The sequence below is a fragment of the Macrosteles quadrilineatus genome, unplaced genomic scaffold (genome assembly GCF_028750875.1).
Source record: "Macrosteles quadrilineatus isolate MER2022 unplaced genomic scaffold, UCM_ALF_1.0 Scaffold_9__3_contigs__length_116548681, whole genome shotgun sequence".
Classification (NCBI taxonomy): Eukaryota; Metazoa; Arthropoda; class Insecta; order Hemiptera; family Cicadellidae; genus Macrosteles; species Macrosteles quadrilineatus.
In genome coordinates, this window is record NW_026542602.1 from 93,188,063 (window position 1) to 93,195,324 (window position 7,262).

Consider the following 7,262-nt stretch of genomic DNA (forward strand, 5'->3'; position numbering starts at 1 on the left):
AATAAGATAGATTTTAAGTGAGTGATTGTCTTTTTCTTGTGTTTCATTTACGCAAAAAAAGCCTATGGCGTAAGTTTGCTGGGCCAAAAAGTACCTTAAATCAATCATACTTAACAATTATGAATAATCCAGTTTACACTTACAGTGTTTATAAATATCCCTCGTAAAAGGTTATGAGTTAAGATTGAGAGAATATATGAGTTTCAGATTCATTAATACTTGGTGCAGAGTGATTCTTTGGAAGAGTTAACGCCAAGGAATCTTGAAAAAAAACTTTAGGATAGTATGAACCAAAATCATAACACAATGTATTTTTCCAACAGTTACCTGACAAATCAGGCTTTCTAGCACGCTGATTATAGCTCGCAAAGTAGCTAATTACTGCATTTACTTACTTTTGCCTCACTCATTTTACTTTGCCGCATATATTTTACTTTTCTGAACTCCAGTTTCCAACTAAACAACATAAAACAGTCTGCTTTATTGTGCACAATTGGATCTGCTACATCCACGTTGTTATCTGGTAACCATCATAGCAACTCATAAGGCTTTTGCTTAGTTTTAAAATGTACAGACATTATAAAATTGAAATGTATTTGTTTAATAGCATGAACACTTGTTAGTCGAAACAGCCCTAGAAAGTTTGGATTCAATATGCTCAGCCATTATTGAGTTAACTGATTACATAGTTTGCATAAGGCCCGATCTCAAAGAGCTCCGCTCAATTATGTAGCGTGTTTAAAATCCAATTACGCAATTGAAAACAATAAATTGATATTTTTCTTTTGATTTGCTGGTTAGTTGACTGAACATACTAAACTCAAAAATAGCATTACTGTATTACATTTTATTCTAGTCAAAGTTTTAGAACGTATATGATTTCTGTAGGTGTTTAACAACGAATTGGCGCGGTTAAATTGCATACAAATTAAAAAAAATATATAAACTGTATTAAGTGTTGGTTAAAGAGGAAGAAAGGTTTGTGTGTTTAGTGCGGGTTGTGCGTGGTAGCGGCCTGATGTTCCATGACTCGGTGCTGACCCTAAAGACCCTACTGACTACTCAGCTGCTGATAACGTGCTGATAGCAGTGATAACACAGCGATAAGGTCAAGGATAGCTTGGCAGCCGGTTAAGCAATTGTCAATTTGTTTTGTTACGAGATTGCAGGCCCCGGGAACGATACAAGCGGCGAGCGGCGGGAAGGTTATGAAGAACCATGAACTGTTGTACATGGACCAATATATTTACAGCAACTTTTCCATGATCGAATAAAAACAGAACATACTTTCAAATGTTACTCCAATAAAAGAAACGCCATAAAAGCAATATATTAAAAAATAACACGAAACTCCTACCAATACACTTATTTAAACACAAAAATACTACAAGCTGGGATATATAAGAAAAATTAAAATTAATCTATACTATCATGGCCGAAATTATAAAGAAGAGGTGGTGTCTGTGTGTGTTGTCGGTTCTCGCCTGGTAAAAGATAGTGTCTGATGATTCAAAACTGGTCTTCCTCGACTATTGGGATGTTAGTAGATGGAACCGGTTAAAGAGTTGATCTAGTCAGTAAAAAAAACCCTCAGATTATCCAATGTACGTCGCTCGTCGTTGTCTTAGTTACTTAATACAATAAGCGTTTTCCTACAGTTACCTAACAATGTACATGTTCTCTCACTGATTTGAGAAAGCAAAGTGGCCAATTGGCTCATCAGTGAGACAATGTTAACAGTTAACGCCAAGGAATCTTGAAAAAAAACTTTAGGTTTGTATGAACCAAAATCATAACACAATGTATTTTTCCTACAGTTACCTGACAAAGTAAGTTTTATTAGTTTTATCAACTTTACACATTACGTTACGTTAGGTAGTAAAAGGTATATTAAAACTATAAAAAGGTATACTATATAACCTTTTCCTACAGTTACCTAACAATGTACATGTTCTCTCACTGATTTGAGAAAGCAAAGTGACCAATTCACTCATCAGTGAGACAATGTTAACATTGTCTCACTCTAATTACTTTGTCTCACTCCAGATTTGCAACGTGAAGGCATGAAATAGTGAGCGCGTAACATGCAGGCAACGTCGTATGCGCGCGAAATACGTTGGCAGCACTGGCTGTAAATCAGCTGGTCAGCTGTTGTACTGTTGTATTTGTCACTTGACATTAAATGTTATATTAAAAGTTCACTTCTGTGTAAAAATAGGTTATGTTTCTTCACAAATTTATTTGTTTTGTGGTAACTGTAGGAAAAGTATAATGTGCAACTCGAGTTCAAAGTACAATTGCCTCACTCGAGAAACCATTCCTCACTCACCTACGGCTCGTGAGTAAGGATTTCTCTCGAGTGAGTCAATTGCTCACTTTTCTCACTAGTTGCACAAATAACTATAAGTCTATAATTGTTAACATTGTCTCACTCTAATTACTTTGTTTCACTCCAGATTTGCAACGTGAAGGCACGAAATAGTGAGCGCGTAACATGCAGGCAACGTCGTATGCGCGCGAAATACGTTGGCAGCACTGGCTGTAAATCAGCTGGTCAGCTGTTGTACTGTTGTATTTGACACTTCACGTTAAATGTTATAATAAAAGTTCACTTCTGTGTAAAAATAGGTTATGTTTCTTCACCAATTTATTTGTTTTATGGTAACTGTAGGAAAAGTATAATGTGCAACTCGAGTTCAAAGAACAATTGCCTCACTCGAGAAACCATTCAAGGATTTCTCTCGAGTGAGTCAATTGCTCACTTTTCTCACTAGTTGCACAAATAACTATTACCCTGTAACATCCCCATTCCAGCCGTCCTACTTAACCGATTTGTTCTTTTGAGGCTATTGAGGCGTCATTTTAAAGCTAATGAATTAGCACACCTGCGAATGGTAATTAAAAATGTAATTTCCTTTTAGGCTTCACACTCCTCACGTTTAATTTATTTCTAAAGACCATTTTCAATGATCCAGTCATGCTGACCAATTGTCTTTATAACCCTTTGTGAATTGTAATGTGCTGTCCCTTCAGTTAAATGTTTAACCACAGTCATATTATAAACAAGAGACTAAATATCTTAAGAAAATGTATTTTAATAGGCTAATTTTGACAATTGTGTCCTGATTGAGGTAGGTAAATCCCTCTTTATAGTATAGATCTAAAATCGATCAATTTATTGTAAAAATAGTAATTCTATTTACCTAATAACGGTTCAAAACAAACATTTTCACAAACATTCGTTACACTAGTTAAATGGGTATAACTGTGGAGTCATTTTGCCTCAGAAACAAGTTTTGGACCCTACTGGTACCGTACCTAAGGCATAAAATAAATAGTAAAAACTAAACGCTGGTTCACACTCTCTATATAAATGTCCATCAATTTCGTAGGGTTATACTGTAGTTCTGAAGTAGAGGGTTCGGTTTCCCAATACATGAATTCAGTTACCAATTACAAGTTAGTACAAACAAAATAAACACGAAAGGTTATCTCGCCACCAAACCTTGGTGCGGGGTCGGTTTTGAGTTCTATAATTGCCTCATTTTCAACCGAAGTTGCTAAAGATAATCTGTACGGAGGTATCTTTGTCTCATTGACGTCAATACATTCCAATTGATCAGCTGTATGTTTTTGTCGAGATCGTGCCTTTAAATCTGCTAGTCAATGTTTACTTCATTTGCACACGTAATGCACAAAGTTTAATTTAATTTTGAAACATGTTAGTTATTTAAGCAACATTTGATATTGTGGATGGTTGAACCAACTGAACTATCGGGACTAAAATTGTAACTCTGTAAAACGTTATATTTGGGATTCGGAAAACTGTGATCTTACGGAAAAAAAGCTAATGTTTCATGTTTAATTTTAAATATTAAATCCATTGATGCATACGCCATTGGTGTGAAAGAGGTCAGATTCAATTTACAGCAAAATTTGTGTACATATAAAATGCATCGAAAAAATACTGTAATGTAAATTTAATTTGAGAATGTAATGTATCGTTTAGGCCTACACTTCAAAAAGTTTTGTACTAAAACATCCAATAACTTAAGCTTTAAAAAATCTTTCAAATTTTTTATGTGCATCGTTAATATTTCGTCTTACATCATAGTTTTCTAAAAATTTCTATGACGATTCCTTATTACTTCCCTAAAACATCTTGAAAAAGCGATACGGTCGTTTTAAATGTTTATCTATTTTAACACGAAATGAATTGATAGACATCTATTATCTACTAGCAGAATACCCGTCCTTCGTACGGGGTTGGAATATAAGTATAAAATGCTTATTGCAGTTATACTCAAGCTTTGCGTTTGCAATAAGGGAGGAAACAGTTTGATAAAATTTGCTTTTTTAAATTTACAGTATTCTATAGTATTACACATCTACCATAGCCATAATGTTCTACTACTTCATCTAAACAATAGAGAAAAATAAATTATCAACAATTTGCAAAATATCACAAAATATTCATGAAATGAAAAACACAAACATAACTGTAAACAATCCTACTATGACAGTTCTCATTGCGAATCACAGTTTTTTGTTGCTGCTTAATTCATATTAGCAGTTTTCATAAATGCAAAAAATATATAGTGCTGCACCCTGTTGGTAAATCTTATAACTTTTTAATGCTTTTCTATATCATAGAACCAACTTTTTTAGTTGAAACAGCTGACTAAATTCTTTAATTCCCTTTAAATATGAACACTCATAAGGTTAACATGGGGAATTACAGAGCCACTGGGGCGGAGCCCGAAAGGATTTTTGAGATAAGAATATGCCTATATGTTAATCGGGAATGTAAGTTATCATCATGCAAAATTTCAGCCCAATCCGTCCAGTGGTTTATGCGTGATTGAACTTCAAACAAACAAACAAACAAACACACAAACTTTCACATTTATAATATTAGTAAGATTATATTATTAAAGTGATACAATCAAATTATATGCAAACGGTTAAGGCCATTTACCAAATAAAAATATAGGCATATGGCACATCAAAATGAAGCTTAGAGTATGTAGATTTGCCGAAAAGTATTGATATGGACGAATTTCCTAAGGGCTCTGCCCCACAGGCTGATTTCCATAGGGCTACGCCTGGCATGCTTCCAATGTTTAAATAATTTAATAGTTAATGAAACAGCTGGTCAGTACAATGAACTGGTGTTTGTTTATTTACTCGAAAAAGATGTTTGTGACGCTTTATGTAGATTGAGGAGGCTTATGTTTGGTTTTAAAGTGAGGCTGTATACGTTTTGTAAAGTATTGCTCAAAGTTTCATTTTTTAATTTATATAGTAGGCTACATGTGAAGAGGCTTGACTAAAATTGAAAATTCTGGTAAAACATGTCATTCATGAAGTATCAATATGAAGCAATTGATGCTATTGCTACACTAAGGTATGTTGGTATGTTGTCATATTCTTATGGATCTATTAACATCAAAAGTAGGGGTTTGAAAGTGAGTAGGTTTACGCTTTTAAATTAGTTTATATTTTCAAACTAAATCATAGAGTTGCTGTATTTTAAAACACACATCAGCACCACTTTAATAGCTCTCTATGTCACATTTTCTTCCCATTGCAAAGCACGGGTATAGCAGCTTATAATCCTATTAATCGAGTGCTTTCACTTTGTTTAGTTATTTTAGCAGGGCAAGTTCATATCGACCTATCAGTCTACTTCCAATAACATCCAAATTGTTTGAGAGGCTCTTCTTGAATCGTCTACTTGAAGAAGTAGAGGACAGAAACTTGATTCCAAATCATCAGTTTGGGTTTCGACGGGAGCATTCCACAGTTGAACAAGTACATACATTGGTTTATACAATTAAAGAAGACCTTGAGAAAAAGAACTATTGTACAGCTGTCTTTATAGATGTAAGTCAAGCCTTTGACAAAGTTTGGCACACAGGCCTACTTTATAAACTCAAACTGAATCTTCCTCATACATTTTATATGACAATAAATCATACCTAACCGACAGATATTTCAGAGTTAAATTTGGAGATAGCATTACAAAATTGTACCCAATTCAAGCTGGCGTTCCCCAAGGAAGTGTTCTCGGACCTGTACTATATACGCTGTTTACAGCCGATCTACCTGAAAATGTGAATACTTCTGTGGCCACTTTTGCTGACGATACAGCTATTTTAGCGTCCCATCCTGATACAGTGGTAGCTTCACTTAATCTTCAAAATTCCCTAGATGACTTAGAAGAATGGTTGCAAACATGGAAAATAAAAGTGAATGAGAGCAAATCTACTCATGTGACCTTCACTACCAGATTAGGTACTTGTCCTCCTGTAACCTTAAATAATGTCCAAATTCCGCAATCCCACGAAGTGAATATCTCGGCATGACGATTGACAAAAGATTAACATGGAAAAACCATATCTGGAATAAAAGAATGTACCTAAATTTAAAATTTAAAAATCTTTCCTGGCTCCTAAATAGTAAATCATAATTGACCATTGCAAATAAATTATTACTATACAAAGTAAACCTGAAGCCAATTTGGACTTATGGAATCCAACTGCGGGGAACGTTCAGTATGTCGAACATAAACATCATCCAACGATTTCAGTCAAAAGTTTTAAGGTTCATTCAGCAAGCCCCGTGGTATGTTAATAACAATATCCTTCACAAGGACAGTGGAATTCCTACGGTTGAAGAGGAAATAACCAAATTTAGTGCAAAATATCTAAAGAAACTTGAAAATCACCCTAATCACCTGGCTCTAAACCTCTTGGACAACAGTACTAGTATATACAGGCTAAAAAGGATTCATGTTTTGGATCTAAGCACACGTTTTGTTTGAACAATTTAATTTTCCCTTGTTTATTTACATATTTATTTTTTCATTGAAATATTTTTAAGTTAGCTCTGTCAATGGACAAAGATTAACTAACGTTTTATTAAAAGTTGTTATTGTATTTGCTAAATGTTCTAAAAATGAACAGATTGTAAATAAAATTGTGACAAAAAAAGATTTTAGCAGGGGGTTAAAATTGTAATACCAAATGGTTTTATAAACTAATTACGTATGTATAAGCTTGTTCAAGTTGCTTGATTTGTTATGTAAGGACTACCATTTAACAAATCTCCATTTCCTTTAATACATGTCTGTTTCTTTAGAATTTCCAAATAAACCTACTAAGCAAATAGCGCAAAACATGTTTAAATTAATTTTCATTTTAAACGAATGATACTTAATAAGCTTCAAGATGTAAATCTTAAAGTTGTGTTGGGAAAGT